The sequence below is a fragment of the Pogona vitticeps genome, chromosome 1 (genome assembly GCF_051106095.1).
Source record: "Pogona vitticeps strain Pit_001003342236 chromosome 1, PviZW2.1, whole genome shotgun sequence".
NCBI classification, from domain to species: domain Eukaryota; kingdom Metazoa; phylum Chordata; class Lepidosauria; order Squamata; family Agamidae; genus Pogona; species Pogona vitticeps.
In genome coordinates this window covers 253,115,596-253,133,230 of record NC_135783.1, presented here as the reverse complement: position 1 = coordinate 253,133,230, position 17,635 = coordinate 253,115,596, and the positions used below count along the sequence as shown (strand labels likewise).

The window sequence follows — 17,635 nt, the reverse complement described above, 5'->3', positions numbered from 1 at the left end:
AAACTGCACAGAGAAGTAATGTGCTCTATATCTGTAAGCTCTACAGCAGGGGTTCCCAACCTCAGGTCCCAGATGTTTTTGGACAACAACTCCAAGGAATTCTGGCCAGCACAGATAGTGGTGAAAGCTTCTGGGAGTTCTTGTCTAAGAACACGTGGGGAGCCCAGGTTGGAAACCACTGTTCTTCAGCCATTATGCTGAGTACCCCTGCTTTATGTGTGACTGGGGATATTATGTTGAGAGATCATTAACAGTTTTTAAAAAGTGCTGCCATTGTAACTTACTGGAAATGAGCTAGTTCTGAAATTTTACGCCCAGACTACAGTGATAGGGACAATATGACTCCCATATTATTTCATTGGCTACCAGTCAGTTTCTGGATACAGTTAATTAAAATTATTGATTCTGTTTCACAAATCCCTACATGACTTTGGACCAAGTAATCTGAAGGTCTGTGTTCTGCCAAGGTTTTAAAATCTCTGATCTGCCAATCCTTGAAGCCTGCTGGGCATCAGTTTAAGACAGAAGGGCTTTCCTAGTAGCTCCTCCTGGTTCAAGAGTTCTTTGCTGGCAAGACCTATCACCCTGCTCCCCTTTTGATGGTCTGCTGGCAATTTCCACTTCTATACATACAAGCTGAGGGCTTCATATAAGATGACACCACAGTGAGAGCTAAATAAGTTAGTTTCCCTGGTTGTGCTACGCAAGTTTTATTTATTTTAATTGTGTGTTTTATGTCATTGGCTGTTTTGCCAGGGCAAAATGCCCCTTCATAAAGGAATAAACTAATGGATAAACAAAGCAATCTGGCTATGGAATATGATGTAAAATGCAAAAATAACCTGGAGAGGAATCTTTTTTTGTTTGTATCAGAAACAACAGAGTACAATTAATAAGTATATCAGATAATCTTGGCCCAGAAACAAGCAACATCAAGTGCATTTGGAGAGCTGACACCAGGTTTTTCACAGTACATGTTCAGAGGCAGAGAGTGTGAAGCTGCCTGTTGTTTTCTGCACTTGCAAGGTGTAGGTGTAAAAACCCCATTTAGACTTCCTTGCAGCTCCATCCATTTTAAGAGGAGAGGGGTTCTTTCTTTCCACAAGATAGTCCTGACACTCCCTGCTGTTTTTTCAGGATTTACATCAGAACAAAACTTTTCCTTGATTTTAAGGGCCTGCTTTCAGGGCTACCGGGTGAAACGGAAACATCATGCCGTGGAGGGAACCAGTGCCCTCCCTATTCCCCTTTCTGAATGTAAACTCACTCACAGGGGTGCGTGCCACACCATGTTGTTGTTTTTTTACTTCGGTTCCCAGAAGGGTCAGCCAAGAAAGTCCAACAAAATCTAAGAGTTCCCCTTACCTGGGAATAAATCTTATTCAAAGCAATATCCATTTTTATCTGGGAGCGAGCTCTATGGGTTTACCTTTGGAAAAGTGCAGATTGGTACAGCTGATAATTCAAGGTAAAATACAGTAAATGGAAAAGACGTGCAGGCATTAGAATGTATTGGCTGATAAATACTTCGCAGATCGGTTTGGATTAATCATGTCCTTATTAAGAGTTGAGTCTAAGTTGAAGACAAACTTGGGACAAACTTCTTCACGAGAGGAAGAAGCCAGGAAGAACGAGGCTCCTCTTCTCCCACGTCCCGGGCGTTTCCCGTCCGAAATGCCCTTCCCTTTCAACACAGTAGTTTCTCGAAGACTGGATGAAGGACGAAGCTCCTACTCTGGCTCCTCCCCGACGTTCCCCTCCCCGCCTTTATCAGGCGTGCACGACCTTCTAGACGTGATGAGATTTCCCGGCGGGGCACCTCTGGGATCGGTTCAGGACACGAACGGGACCCGATCCGAGCAGGAGCCGGCCGTGACGTCAGCCACCCCAGCCGCGCGGCACGAGCGCAGGCGAGGCGGCGGGAGTCAGAAGTCAGGCCCGCGCTTTGACGCGCGCGCGCGCTTCCACGTGAGCCCTCGCGCCCGGCCTCGGAAACTCCTATTGTGTGTGTGTGTAACGAAGGGAGTAGCGGCGGCGGAGGCGGCGAAGGAACTGGCTGCAGTTCCACGCAGCGGCCAGAGGCGGCGATGCCGAGCCGGTGCTGGGAAAAGAAACTCTGCGAACATCCTGGTTTGCACCACTTAAAGGCAAAGGCAGCGTCGAGGGAGGGGAAGAGCGACGCGCACGGAACCGGCCAGATTGGCGCTTTCCCGGCTCTTTCCCGACAGAGGCGGAGGAACGACGAGCGCCCCATTGGCTCGATCGCTCGGTGAGTGCCCTCCGTTGCTTCCCTTTCTACCTTGCCCCCGGGATGCTCGCCTTCATCTCCCGGATGCTTTCCACCACCCACCACCCGCCCCACAACCCCAAAGCAGGCTTCCCGGTCTCCGCCCAAGGACGGCTGCAGGAACGCCTGGGATCGCGGCGCTGATCATGACTGCTCAGGGGTGTCGCGACCCCCGCGCTCCCGTGGCTGCCTCTTGCTTCCCGGCCCCACTCTCTCCCTCCCTCCCTCCCTCCCTTCCCCGGTTGCCTGCCGCGCGCTGGGCAGCCACCCGGCGGGGATTAGCCTCCCACGGCGCGGGCGCGGGCGCGCTTTTGTGTGCGTGTCCCTTTTCCCCGGCTGAAGTGCAGGATTATTCGTGCCTGCCTGCAAGGAACTCCTCGGGCAATCTGAAGCGAGGGCGTTTTTAACCGGGGGAGGGGAAGGGAGACCGGGGTCTCTTGCCCCCCTGCCCCTGCCGCTGGGTGGGAGAAGCTCCTCACGAAATGTAGCGCCTCATCGCTCCTGCCTTTACAGGTCCTTGGAGGGAAGAGATGCGGCTTTTTGGCCCCAGCTGGAAACTTTGATGGCACCCCAGTTCTCTCCTCAGAGCGGGAGAGCTGGGAGTTTTCCTCAGGAAACTGGCCCGGCTCCTAATCCCCCACATCACTGGTTCGATGGTTGCTTGGTGGGTTTATGTCTGTTTTTGTGGTGCTGTGGCAACTGGGAAAGAAGCAAAGGGGTTTTTGACGGGGAAGCATGAAGAGCTTACATTCATTTCATATAGACTATAAAGAGCGTGGTTGTATGTCAAACCTCTTCCAACGGCATCATGTGATACTTCCAGGCCTGATCCTAAGTGTGCTTTTCTTGGAAGTATTACCACTAGGCTCTATAGAGCTGCCTTCCCAAGGGGATGCTCTGAAGATGGTAGCCTCAGATGTTTAATTATTACCTTTCCCGCCGGCCCCCTACATGTTAGCTTATATGCCTTTGTTCTACTTATATTCGTGTTGATTTGACTTCCTCTTCATACGCTCTTCATGAAAAAAGCACTTCTTAGTAATCTTAAGAGGTGAAAATCCAGAACATTTCTTTGAGCCCAGCCAATGAAGAAAGGCAGGCCAGTTCTTTGTCCTACATTCCTTTCTGTTGATGGTTTTGTACTGAGCATCTTTGACGCTCAGCAGTTTTTCTTTTTGCGTCAGTCAGTTTTCCTGGTTCTGTAAAAGCAGTTATCTCTCTCTCTTACACACACACACACACACACACACAGAGAGAGAGAGAGAGAGAGAGAGAGAGAGAGAGAGAGAGGGAGAGAGAGAGAGAGAGATCCTTGCAGGTTCCTAGGGATTTACTGCTGTTTGCTTTTCTCAGTGACGGCTCCAGGCACCTAGGGGCCATATATTAAGAATATCTAGCTTTTTATAGAGTTTGCTTAGCCAAAACTGAGCTGAGTAAGCTTTTCTGGATATTTATTCCCCTGGCAAGAATGAGGTCTGTTCTCCGACCTGGCTTTCTCTGGTGGGGTAGCCTCGCCTCCTACACGTGGCACGTTCTCGGCCCAGAGTCCCCTCCCACCCTGAGGGAAAGGACGGCCTCAGCGTGCCAGGTCCAATCGGATGGCAGAGGTGGTGGGGTGTTTCCTTGGAGAAACCAGGGCAAGATAAAGAAACATATTGTGACTGATTATGTTACCGACAAAGAGGTGACCATTGCACAGTGTCATCAGGGGAATCAGCACATCTCATAACCTGAAAGACTGATCCTACTCACTCAGCATAAGCACCAGAAGGCTGGATACAAGGGTGGATTTGACATCTCGGATTGTGTTCTTCAACACCAAAACTGCCATGCAGTCTAGTGCCCTACAGACATGTTGGGCTAAAACCCCGTTGCCTTCACTGTGCTGCTGCAAACAGTGGGAGTCAGAGTCCAGAACCTCTTGAAAGGCTGTGGTAGGACATGATGACATGGTGGCGGTAGGGCTTGTTCTGCAAAGGTGGTGTTAGGATTTGCAGATCAATGGGATTTGATCATTTATTTTATAGCAGCAATATCTTAGTTGAAGATTTCCTGCATGACACTCTTTCCGTCCCTTTTTATACAACTCTGTGATCCTATCCTGTGGGCACTGCTGTTTGAACTCCCATCTGCAAAATGGGTCTAAAACAAACGGACACTCATTTGTCTTCTTCAAGATCTCTTCTTCAGCAAAAATAAAAGCTCTAATCGGTACTTTGACCAAAGGAAGAGGTGACTTCTTAGTGTGCACATGATAGTGACTGGTCAAAATCCTGGTGGTTACTTATACCGGTATAAGTGCAGTAGCACACATGAAAACCAAAATTGCCAATAGTTAGCAAGTTTCCTCTGGTATCCTTCACTGTGTGCCAACCTACATGACTGGGACACAGGAAGAGAGACCAGTAACGATTTGTCAACTAGGAGCAATCTGCCACAGCAATTTTTGATGTTGCATTTATGTGTCAGCATAACCAACCAGTAAGATTATGTTCAGTGGATTTTTGAGTGAACACCAAGACAATTTTAGGATTTTTTCCCCAGAGATTTGAAAATGAAGAATTGGCTTCTAGTAGTCATGAAATATGTTTATTTAAGATTCTGATTTTATTTCCTTAAATATCCTGGCAGAGGCTGCTAGGCACTAGATTACCATATTGAAGATTAGAATTCAGTCTTGGCTCAGCAGCTAACTACGTTGCCACACATTAACTTGGGCATGCTAGCTTACTGCTCTGCCTTTCTTCTTTTTTTACTTGTAGCTCTTGATCATCTGCCTTTTTTTCCTTTGAAATGTATTCATACTGCACCTAGCAAAAAAAACAAACAACGGATTAGAGTTAGTCAGATGCATCCTTACTGTTCACCCTTGAGGTAACTGTGACAAGTCTGGTGTTCCAAGATTCTGTGGATCAATGGCTAGTTAATGAGAGTAATAATGATGTGCTCTCAAACCGATAGTGATTTATGGAAACTCTTTCTTTTCTTTTTTCTTTTTGTTTTTTAAATTTTTTAAATTCATTTTTCATTGGGTAAGGGAAGATCACAAGGAAGGGACTTGGATCTGGGTATTGGGATAAATAAAAAATACCGACTGTGATAGAGAACAGTATGTATATCATTATTACATTTGTTGATAAGTTTTTTACTTCACACTTCTCTTACCATTTTTTCTAAAGGCTATGGAAACACTTTTTCCAAGGTGTCCTAGGTACAGAGTACTCAGAAGTGGTTTTTCTGTCCCATCTTCTGGGGATGCTTTGGGACTGGCTAGCTTGCCCAAGGCTACAATGGCTGGCTGTTTTCTTGGGAGGGACAAAGGGGGATCAAACACTTAGGCCCTGGTGCTACAGCAACACACCCAAACCAATGAGGTACCCAGCCAGCAGAGTTCGTTCTTACTAGTCTTTGAAGAAAGTTTATCTCTTTGCCAAAATACTTCATTGAACTGAAGTGATGAATAATACACAAGCGGCTGCTGGATCAGTTTTTAAGAGGAGGCTAATGTGAACTATTTTCTGTTGCTTTATGTCTTTCTTCCTGGCTCATCTTGGTAGCATAAAGAAGGGAAAAAAACAACAGGTTCCTCAGACAGTTGTTCAACAGGAAATCTAATTACATTTGTCATGCCTTCGGTTCTGGAAGGAGCTTGATGTTACATACGTACCCCAGAGTTCCTTGCCTCTCAGCAACACTCTGAGATATATTTTAGGCTGAAGCAGGACTGATCCAAGGTTGCTGACTGAGCTGCATGTCAGATTGGGGTTCAAACCTGGATCTTCCTAGTCCAGGGATTCCTAATCTTGGGTGTCCAGATATTATTGTACTATAACTCCCAGGACTTGTAAGTATTGTCTTGTGCTGTATAGAACTCTTAGGGGTTGAAGTCCAGTACCTTCTGGGGACCCAAGTTTTGAAACCCCTGTCCTTCTTTGCATGCTGTGCTAAGTGCTACACCCCACTGGCCAGTGCTTTTTAATGTGGTTTCCCTTCAGTCGGCCACACCATCTTTCTTATTTCTAGGTTTCTAGCTGAATGTTTTTCTTCTGTAAGACTGCAACTTGACAGAAAGCCAGAAATGACAGCTTCATCTATCATTATATCTCTGAGCCGCCAATACCTCTGCCTACCCAACCTCTAACTGTATTTGATATGTAGTGCTGTTTGGGAGATCTACCTGTTCAGATTTTTTTAAAGTGAACTACTGCTGTTGGGAATCAGTGTGATCCAGGGAATGACTTAGATGTGGATTCTAATCCCTAGCCCCACCCCACATAACACTTGCTAGGTGATAGTGGTGGGTGGTGGATCACTAACACTTGGTCCATTGACTTTCTTATCTGTAAAATGAGAATGAGGGCAACTTTTTTCTCCTAGAGGGGTTTGGAAGGCTGAATAATCAATACTGTGAAGTATGTCCCATGCCACCAGCACAGCCCTATATATGTTCCTCAGGAAGCTAGACCTCTTAGCATTAGTAGAACTGATGCTAAGATAAAGTGTCCTTAGGATTGAAGTAGTATATGAACAATGGCTAATAGATTTGGATCAGAGACCACTGAGTCCCCTCTTTGGGTGCCTTAATATTACTGGGCTGCAGTTACCAGAAGCCCAGACATCATGGCTATAGGTGATAGGCTCTGACAGCTGTAGTCCAACAACACTAAAGAACCTACATGTTATCTAGTTGTAAGATTCCTTGAAAAATATTTTTCCATCAGCTCCCCCTCAACAAAGCAGAGTTTCACAGTTCCTTGCTAATGTCAAGTGTTCAAGCAGAGTTCTTTCATGTTTTAAGTTGTGTTAGTGCCTTATGATGGGTTACATTTATTGACTTCTTTGCTTGCCAAAGTAAGAACTTGAGCTTTGTAACTCTGTGTGTTTGATTTTTTTTTCCATCTTGGGGTTTTGTGCAATGATATCTTGCTTCACACTATAAGTAAAGGAAAACTAGTGTCCCAACATGTCAGAAGGCTAGATACATGCAGTAAGAGTAGGCAGAAGCACTGACTTTTGAGATACGTGGTGCATTTGGGAGTTCAGGCAGTCTGAAGTGACACCATCCCCTCTGATATGTACATGACAAAATCCTGGTAGCAGCATCTGGCAGCAGTAAAACTGAGCCAATGTGTCCTGAATCGCATGTGTAGATCTTTTTTTAGAAACAGGCAAAACAAGAGAAATGATGGACGATTCTAGGGCTCATCCCTCTTCCCTCTTGGCTCCTTCCCTAAATCCGGAGACTTCATTATCAGAAAAAGGAAAGGAAGCCAGCATCCCTCCCATAATAAAGAGCTGTTTAAGGGAACTGCTGCCTTCAAGTGTGTTGGATGATCTGTTAGAGATATTAAGGGAAGTTAAGTGGTTGCGCTAAAGATTTTACAATACTGTAGTATCAGATTTTTCTCATAGAAAGGCAGATGCCCTGATCTCTTTATTTTCTACTTTATTCCTTCCTCATGTTGCTTTGTTTAAGTATTGTTGACAGCAGAAGAGGAAGTACTTCAGGCAGCTTGCCTGTCCCCCACAGTAGCATTTTACTTCAGTTTTAGGTTACCGCAGGAAATGCAGATTTAGGGTGACACATATGGTTGGTTCCACCTCCCCCATTGTATCTTCACACATCCTTCCAAAGAAGTGAGGGCTGAAAGAAAGGAAGGAAAGACTGTTCAAAGAATCACACCACAAGCTTCAAGGCTGAGTGAGAATTTGAACCCATATCTCCCTAGAGTAGCTGTATTACCACTGCAAGCTTCATTGTGAGGTAGGATGGATTAAAAGCATTGATTTAAAAAAATAAAAAAAAAACCAGATTTTTAAAATCTAAATTGGATTTTTAAAATTTTAATCTTTTTTATTTTCATCAAATAAATTTTAATGAAATGCTTTTGGAGGAAAAATCTATCTAAAGATAGCTTTCTATTTGAGATACATTATAGTTCAAAGAATGGGGACGTAGTGGCGCTGTGGGCTAAACCACAGAAGCCTGTGTTGCAGGGTCAGAAGACCAGCAGTCGTAAGATCAAATCCATGCGACGGAGTGAGCTCCCGTCGCTTTGTCCCAGCTCCTCGCCAACCTAGCAGTTCAAAAGCATGTAAATTCGAGTAGATAAATAAGTACCACCTCGGTGGGAAGGTAAAACGGCGCTCCCTAGTCACGCTGGCCACGTGACAACGGAAACTGTCTTCGGACAAGCGCTGGCTCTACGGCTTGAAAAACAGGATGAGCACTGCCCCCTAGAGTCGGACACGACTGGACTAAAAATGTCAAGGGGAACCTTTACCTTTACCTTTATAGTTCAAAGGTTATTCAGCATAAAATAGAACTTAGTTATGTAGCAAGAGGAGTGTTTACATTTTTGGTAAAATAATTCAGTTAATCCAAGTTATCCAAGTTGAGACAACATGCATTATTTCACAGTAAAAAAATGGCATAAAATAATCTATGTTCAGGAAAAGACCTTAATCCCGTTGTTGTCCTGCAAATCTATATTTTACTGACTAGTGATTTAAATCAATTAAGATTTAAATTTAAATTATGATTTAAATTTAAATCAATTAAGATTTAAATGTGATTTAAATTATGATTTAATTTGACTTGATTTAAATCAAATCCACCCTGTTGTGAGGACAACAAACCTTGTTGTGATGTGGGAGACTCCATTCTCCAAAATTCCTTCTGGCAAGTCTTAAGAGTCTAATGCATGTGGAGGGCAGTTATCAGTCCTCTACAGCAGTGGTCCCCAACCTTGGGCCTCCAGATGTTCTTGGACCTCAACTCCCAGAAATCCTGGCCAGCAGAGGTGGTGGTGAAGGCTTCTGGGAGTTGTAGTCCAAGAACATCTGGAGGCCCAAGGTTGGGGACCACTGCTCTACATCACTGGTTCTTAACCTTGGGTTACTCAGGAGTTTTGGACTGCAACTCCCAGAAGCCTTCACCACAAACTGTGCTGGCTGGCGTTTCTGGGAGTTGCAGTTCAAAAACATCCGAGTAACAAAGGTTAAGAACCACTGCTCTGTCTACATAGATTCTATTTTCCTTGTGTTCAACCAAGAAAGAAGGAGATTCCTTCTGTCCTGTTTCTGTCATCATTCAGGAGTACTGCAGGAAAACAGTGCTAAATTTGGCATGAATGAAGATTAATGTATTTCACACAACCAAGCTCAGAAATGTCTATGCATCCATTAATTTTTCAGCATGAGAAATTTGCTCAGGCTGTTTAGGTGAAGAAAGCTATTCTACCATTGCTCTTATGTGCCATGAGGTCTCTTCCTACTTATGGCAACTGTGTGAATTAATGACCTCCAGAAAGTGCTGCTGTTAGCACCTCTGTTCAAATTTTGCTAACTAAAGGCCACGACTTCCTCTGTTGAGCTAATCCTTTTTATGTTAAGGCCTTCCTCTTTCAGTAAGACAAGGAATGGGCAATGCTGCTTTAAAAATTCAACAGCTTCAGTCAAGCCTATAACAAATAACAGGACAACTGAGGCACCAGCATTTTAGTTTCAAATGGAAACTGTCTCTTTTGGTCTTTTGATTTTTGTGTCAAGGCAATCTGTGCAAGTCAAAAATAATGAAAGATTTGGAATCTGCATATGCACAAATATGCCTGTGTTTGTGCACATACATAAGTATGTTGGATTAAAATAAAGATCTGAACATTTTATCTTTTTACATATTACCTCAATTTAATGTCTCTGGCGAGAGCAAGTGTTAATTTACAGCAGTCTTTCTGCCTTCAAATTGTTCTGTTCCTGATGGCTGTTATTGTATTTCCAGGAATAATGACATTTTGATGGCGACTCACCCCAGGCTTTTATCTAGAAGACTTCATTGAGTTAATGTCTGTAAATCTAGCTGCGGTGACTCAATCGTAAATACTTTAGCTTAATACCACATAAGTACTTGGTCTTTGAAAATAGTTTTTAACCTGTGATGGGAAGCATCATTCACCTCTTTGTGATGCTACTTTTGGGCAGAGCTGTTCTGCTCTGCTCTGCTAGTAGTGGAAAGGTCAACTTGCCCTACATACAGTACGTATCGGGATGTGGTAAAAGTCACTACCGGTTCATATGGTTGTCCCAAGTCCAAAGCGACTTGATGGCAAGTCTAACTTGATAGCATGTAACCGTGGAGCTAGGGGCTTGCAAGATCGGAGCTCTGGGACTTTCTGAGTAGCAGGAAAGAACGATGACATCTTCTTTCCCCCCTCTTCAGTTTTCTCTTGTTTCCTTGGAGTTGAGCTGCACTTAGCTGGGACAGACACTGAACTTCCTAAGGACAGCATTATTATTGCAAGCGATCCCTGTTTAAAGGTCTTGTAGTTTTGAATAGGAACTGTGAGTTCAAGCCCCACCTGTTCGTGGAACTGGAGATAGGAGGGAAACATGTTTGTACACTGGGATACCAAAACCGGTCAATGCAGAATCAAAAGAGGCAGGATCTCCCAAAAAGTTGGCTTTGTGGTGCAGGTATCAGAGACCAGCCACAGCAGCAGTCAGAAGCACTTTGGAGCAGTTGGCTTTTTTCTTTGTCCCAGGAGACCAGTGACTGCCGGAATAGGCCTCATGGGTCAGAATGATGTTAAGTCTCATGCATAGACGTTTCCCAGGATCAAATCCATTGCAGGGTTTTAAATTAGGAAGTGGGGAAGGAAGGAGCTGGGCTGTTAAGGAACCAATCAGGGAGAGCACTGCCTGGACCACTAGTCTTGCTCCTGTGTCAAACTGTTTGCCCATTTGACCCACCCAATCTCCCTACCCTGGCAGCCTGTGGGACCAACCTGACCCCTTGCTGTGTTGCCTCTTCTTCCTCCCATTTCTGGAAACTATTTGCCTCCAGAGTTTGTAGAAAAGTTGTTGTTGTTGTTGTTGTTGTTGTTGTTGTTTTTGGAGTATGGCTTTCAAAATTCCCTCTTGGAAGTGCAACCCAGAAAAAGTATTTTTTTTTTCAAGCTCTGATTGCCTCATACACTTTTAGCAGCAACACCCTTCTCATGTCTACTGCTGAGACGCCTTCACTCTTAAGTGCAGGGAACAGAGTAAGTCAATCGAATGGCCTTTGCCCTTGAGAGGCAGCAGCCCCCTTGACCACTTTCCATGGTGTCCCAAAACAGGCTAAAGCCAGATTATACTGGAGAAGAGAAAGGGACCTACTCTACCTCTCTGAGAAAAAAACACAAAACAAAGCATGTGACAACTTCAAAGCCTCTACTGAAAGATGTCTGGGGTGGAGCAGATCATGAAGAGGAAAGACAAATAAGTGAAGTTATTAGCTGGTCAGACTGAGAGGGCATGTCCTGAAGCTTAGACAGTTAGTCAACTGAAAGCACCCTAGCAGATACAGTTTCCCACAAGGCCTTGGGTCCGTATTTGGGACACCTTTAGCTGTTGCATAATAGCCTGTTGGTACAGGAACCTGCCTCGAATGAGAAGTTCAGCCTTCCTCCAGAGGACCAGCCAAGTGGGCACTTGTGGTGGGGCACTGCTGGTGGGGTGGGTCCCCTTGTGGTTGGAAAGACGGTCTTATGCCCGGGGAACAGAGCAGCTTGTGGACAGGGAAGAAAGGAAGTTGAGAGAAGGAGCCATAGGCACAGAAACATGTAGACACATATTGGAGAAGATCCCTGCAAATGCTCATGTCTTGGGCTCTCTCTCCCATTGTAGGTTTATGAGGGCAGAAACTGTGCTAACTGGGAACCTATGTATAGTTTCTTCGGGGGCAGGTGTGGTAGTGATCCAGTGGGCTTCTCTTTTTTTTTCCCCTCGGGATGATAGCATTTTGTGTTCCAGACATCTGAGCTGCTATGAATCTGCAAGGCAAATTTTTGTGTTTGTGTTTGGCTGGCAATGGCAGCTGAAGGAGTGGAATGGAGTGCTTCAGTCAGGTCAGTAATTCTTGTTTCTGGTTATTGGAGTTGTAGGGAGGATTCATAATACAGTTTCAGACAAGACATACGGTTCACATGTAGTAAGATAGTGGTTGCTGATGGGGGGAGTGGAGAGACAAGTGGTTGCAGTTGTCACGCTTAACACTTGATGTGTCCTTTTCCTTTGCTTTGCTTGCATGCAGTGCTGTATTCTGGAACCCTGACCAGAGCATGGGAAAATTACTCTTTAAAAAAAATCTACAGTTCCCAGAATCCCCCCTGCTAGAATGGTGATGCTGGCTGAAGAAGCTCTAGGAATTCTAATCCAAAAAAGTAACTTTTTAAAGTCCTGCTGCTGTTGGAACTGAATTGGGTATTGTATCCTCAATCATTTGAGATGTAATTCCTAAAATGCCCCCCATGCCTTTGACCAAATATGTACAAAGTATGACAAGGGCTTTTCCTATATAGACAATAGAGAATGTTTATGGAGTTGTATCTGAATCTTTAATCTAAGTTTAAGTCAGTTATCCATTGCTTTATTTTCCTTGTATTGCAGGATGCACTGTAGTCCAAGGGTGTTTAGAGGGCAACCTTTTCCACCCATGACCTAGGGAAGGGTTGAGCATCATGCAGCCTCCCATGGGCATTTCCCCCGAAGTGCTTTAGGGGGCAGGTTTGCCATTTTGATGTGCCCCAGAAGTCCTGAGATTCTTATTTATTTATTTATTTATTTATTTGGTTACCTTTTCAATTTAAAAAAAAATATTTTAATGAATACTTGAGAATGAGAGCTGTCTTTTTTCAATTTTAAAAAACCCCATATATTGTTAACCACATTTTTTCAGTCAGTAAAAACCCATTCTACCAATCTTTACAATGTGTAACCACTAGTTTGAACAACAACTTAAATCTAATAAAATATGTAAACATGTTCACCCAAACCCTCTCCGTTACCTTGGAACTGTGGCCCTCAAGCTTCTGGCAAATCTGAAAAACGGCCATTGACTCTGATGGTACCATCCACCCCTGACCTACGTTAGGATTTAGCACAGTGGTTTCATTGACTAGGATTGGTCTGTAGTGTCATTGACAGCACAGGTTTTTTCCTGCTCTCTTGCATGACTGTGATTATGGCACATATCTGTAGGTATGGGGAGTTAACCATGCCCTCCAGGTTGCTGTTAATCAGGGTTCTGGAATTTTGTATGCAGCAACACTGCTCATTGTATTCTTTGTTGAGCAAAACTGTTTTTGAAACAATCACCTTAAAACTCACAAAGAAATGTACCAGCTGGTTTGCATAGTTATAGCATATGTGAACTTGGCAGGAGGAATTACCCTATTTTCCCTTTGGTGTCATGTTTAAGGGAGGTGGAGACTACAGTATAGCCATATTGCTAAGTAGCAATTTCTGCAGTCATCCCTACTTTCCTAACTGTAGCTTCACTCTTCTCTCTTCAGTGTCCTCTTAGCATTAAGTTTAATAAATATATCCATTCTTTCTCTTCTTGTTTGTGGAGCAGTTTTAAGATTGTATTTATACAGCATGCCAAACAATTGTGCATAAACCCTTTACACCATTATTTCCGATTCTGTTTTGCTAGTCAGTTGCAAATCATGGTTTATCCATTTGACATGATGTCTGAATAATCCTATGGATGAAAATGAGATACAATTCAGACAAAATGTATATATGATTTTGCTATTTGCTTAGTACCGTAGCTGTTTGCTTTTGGTGTAAAAAAGGCCTGATGTAGTTACCATCTGGAACAATAAATTGGTTAAGAAAAGAAAAAAGAAAAGAAAAGAAACTAGAACTGCAGCAGCTTAAATTTTATTTATTTCCCTAAGTTCTGTATAGACTGTTCTCTCAGCAATATGGCCAGACATCAAACTTCTTTAGAAAGAGAATCTAATAAAATATGAGCCATAATAAACAAAACAGCATATATTTCGGTTGAATTTACTTAGTTTATTATTGTTTCTATAAGTCTGTTCAGCTGAAAGCTACCAAGGTAGTACAAAACAAAGCAAAACAAGAAATAACACCTCAAATGCCTGATATAAAACAATGGTAAAACAGTTTAACATATTAGAAATGTAATGAAGCAATCAACAGTGTAACCCTCTGCCTGCACGTCCCACTGGGTTCAAGGGCGGTTTGGGTCTGCAACTTCAGTTTAAAGGGCCAGAGTGGGAAGTGGAGAGTGATACCTTTCTGAAAACAAAGAGTGGGAAATAACTTTAGTTCAAAAAGGAGGGCATTTGACAATTTGGACCAAGAGAGAAGGTCTTTTCTCTGTGTACCTAACTAACAGGCTTCTACAAGGGATGAACTCAGATGGGTCTTTCCTGCAGATCAGATGAACTGGGTGGATTTGTAGAGCAAGTGGCTGGAGAAGGAGGAAAGTAACATTTCTGATTTAATAAATCAGGGTTTATTAAAACAAGAAATAGTACTGGACCAGAACTTCCCCCTCAGTCCTCCTGCTCTACTGCTTCATGTCTTGTTTCTCTAAAACAGCCATTCTCAACAGGGGGCATATGGCCCCCTGGCACATTGGAAGGGGGCCACAGACTGGAAACAGTTCTTCACACACCACCTTACAAGGTTTGTTATGCGACTTATACAATCCTGATTCAGCCTTAATTTTTTTCATATTGTATTTTTGGCTGTGGTCCCCTAAGGTTGAGAATGGCTGCTCTGAAACACAGTTCTCGTGACATCTGAACCAGCACACACTATTATAGTAGTCTGATACCACTCTTTAACTGCCATTGCTCCATCCTTTTGTTAAAATTCAGGGGAACGCATTAGAGCTCTCAGGCTGACAATGCAACTTATCTCACCAAAGTACAGCTCCCAGAAATCTGTAGGATGAAACCAGGAAGGTTAAAATGGCATCACACTGCTGTAACTTCATATAGTGTACACTCTTGGTTTATCTATTCAATCCAGTGGTGGAGGGTGCATATGGCCCTGGAAGTAATTTTCCTGGAGAAATTAACACAGGCCGAAATCCTGTGTGTTTTTTTAACTGTTTTTCAGCTTTCTCTGTACAGCAGGAATGGCACCATTGTCAGTGGTAGATTGCTGTTGATTGAAGACTTTTTAAAATTGCAGGGTGTGTACAGCTCACATGCAATGAGACAAAGTTGCATGTAGATAAGAATTGAAAAAAAGGAAGTGTTTAATCAGTGGCAATCTGTTGTTGATGACAGCATCATTCCCATTGCATGGTGGTACACATCCAGGAAGATTTTGACTGGTTTATTATAACAGGAATGTTACATTCATGTGTAGCTGGGATTTCATGTGCCGCTGGACTCACTAGAGAGATGCCGAATGTGCCAGTATCTGGTGGGATCACTGTTAATATCCAAAGGCTTACTTGTCCTGGTGCAAATTTATGGTGTCCACAAATTGATTGTTACATGCTGTAAGGTCACTTCTGATTTACGGCAACCCTACAAATTAGTTACCTGTGAAAAGTTCTATCATTAATAGCTCTACTGAGGTTTTGCCAACTAAGGGTCATCACTTATTTTATTGAGTCAATTCATTTCACATTTGCCTTCCTCTTTTTCTATTGCCTCCAAATTATCCTAGCTTTATTCTGTTTCCCAATGAATCTTTGCTTCTCCTGATTTGCTCAAAGTACAACAACCTCAGTTTAATCCTTTTATAACTCCAGGATTTTATGATATCCAGGAATGTGCCATGCAATGAATCACACCTTTGTGATTGACCATTTGTATTTTAAATATTTTTTTAAATAAAAGGATTCCAGACTAGATTTTTCTGGTCAAATGGCAGAGGACATCAGAATTGAAAATGGGTAATCTCTGCTTCCCGCTGCAAACCCCAATGTATCCCAAGCCCAATATACAGTGGTGCCTTGCTAGACAGTTACTCCACATGACAGTTTTTTCGCTAGACATTGACTTTTTGCGATCGCTATAGTGATTCGCAAAACAGTGATTCCTATGGAGGAATTGCGCTGGACAGTGTTTGGTCCCTGCTTCGCAAACTGATTTTTGCTAGACGACGATTTTGACAGCTTCCTCCGCGCTCGTAATACAGGTATTTTCGGGACCTAAGCTTCGCAAGACAGCGATTTAAACAGTTGATCAGCAATTCACAGAGCGTCTTTCCTATGGCCGATCTTCGCTAGACAACAACGATTCTTCGCCATTGGAACGCATTAAACAGGTTTCAGTGCATTCCAATGGGGAAATGCTTTTCGCTAGACAATGATTTCGCTAAACAGCTATTTCAGTGGAACGGATTATCATCGTCTAGTGAGGCACCACTGTATCCCGAAACTGCTTTGTAGGGTTGACAAATTCTTTGGGTCTTGTAATTTGGACAACCCCAAAGCATGTGTGGAAGACGTGAAAGAACTTCTGTCATGCTAGTGCTCGTGCATCAAGGCATCCTTGAACTTCCGTGGATCTTTTACTCCTCTCCCATTTTTTTATGAACCCTCACACTGCAAGCACATTTAAAAAAACAATCTCTCAGTTCTGTAGCTCCATTTAGCAGCAAAGCCCTTTTAGGCCTGTTTTGATTCATCACCGGTAACAATTAGTTTTTATTTGAGCATTTCAGAGCAGATTTGAAAATGGGTGTTTATATTTGGATTGGCCACAATCCTTTATTCACATAAATTGCACTGCAAATGGTTTTATGGTCTCCTGGTTTACCTTGGGTGGTTTTACTCAGCCTGCACAGCATTCAGATTTTCAGCACAATGTCTTTTGAGCCCTGGGGATCAGAGGACACAGATCAGTAGCATTGTTCTGCAAATGTAATTAAGATTCCAATATTTCAGTAGTGAGCACAGAATGCTTTCAAATGCCTTCCAGCAGCTTTCCCTAGTTTTCCATAACTCATAGCATATGTGTGAAGGCTGGGAAGGGCTGACTTCCAAGGGAACCTGCCTTCTTTCCAGTCCCCCCCCCCCCCCCCGATACTTCCCTGGAAAGGAAGGAGTGGCTTTTACAAATTGTTCAACAGATGGTCTATGGTTAGCACTGACAATGAGCTTGCATCTGACTATATGTGTCTATGTTTGGCATCCTAAAACCTGCCAGCATATCTCCTGTAACGTGAAGTACGTGATCAGATTTCCCTCCTCTTCTCCCCTCCCTTGTCTTTACTTCCTCTGGGCTTGAATGTAAAGAGAAGAGATCTGTGTGATTTTTCTGCTCCCACAACAGTAAAAATGAAGCTTTGAGCTGCTCTTTGCAGGCAGATCATACTAATCCACCATCGGGGCAGATGGGGTGACACAGAAGACATGCACTTGCAAGCATTGGTGTTTGCCTGAAATAGACATTTGGCTGAATCATCACATGAAGCCCCTTGTATTCCCAAAGGGCCCCCCCAAAAGGCCTGACAGTCATCGCATTTGGGTTGAGAAGAAAGGAGGGAAAGGACAACTGAAGGAGAAAGTCAAGCTTGCAAATTCTA

General features: G+C 43.5%; 1 protein-coding gene across 3 annotated transcripts in view; it reads left to right on the top strand.

Annotated features, from left to right (window-relative positions):
• The first annotated feature begins 2,086 nt into the window (after positions 1 to 2,086).
• SLC25A22 (solute carrier family 25 member 22) overlaps positions 2,087 to 17,635 on the top strand; it is an 88,027-nt gene continuing 72,478 nt past the window's right edge. Inside the window, exon 1 of one of the 3 annotated variants that reach the window (XM_020784136.3) lies at positions 2,087 to 2,269. The gene's annotated coding sequence lies outside the window, so the exon portion shown is untranslated. The remainder of the gene's footprint in view (positions 2,270 to 17,635) is intronic. The other 2 variants (XM_072985617.2, XM_020784137.3) reach the window with 2 other exon arrangements.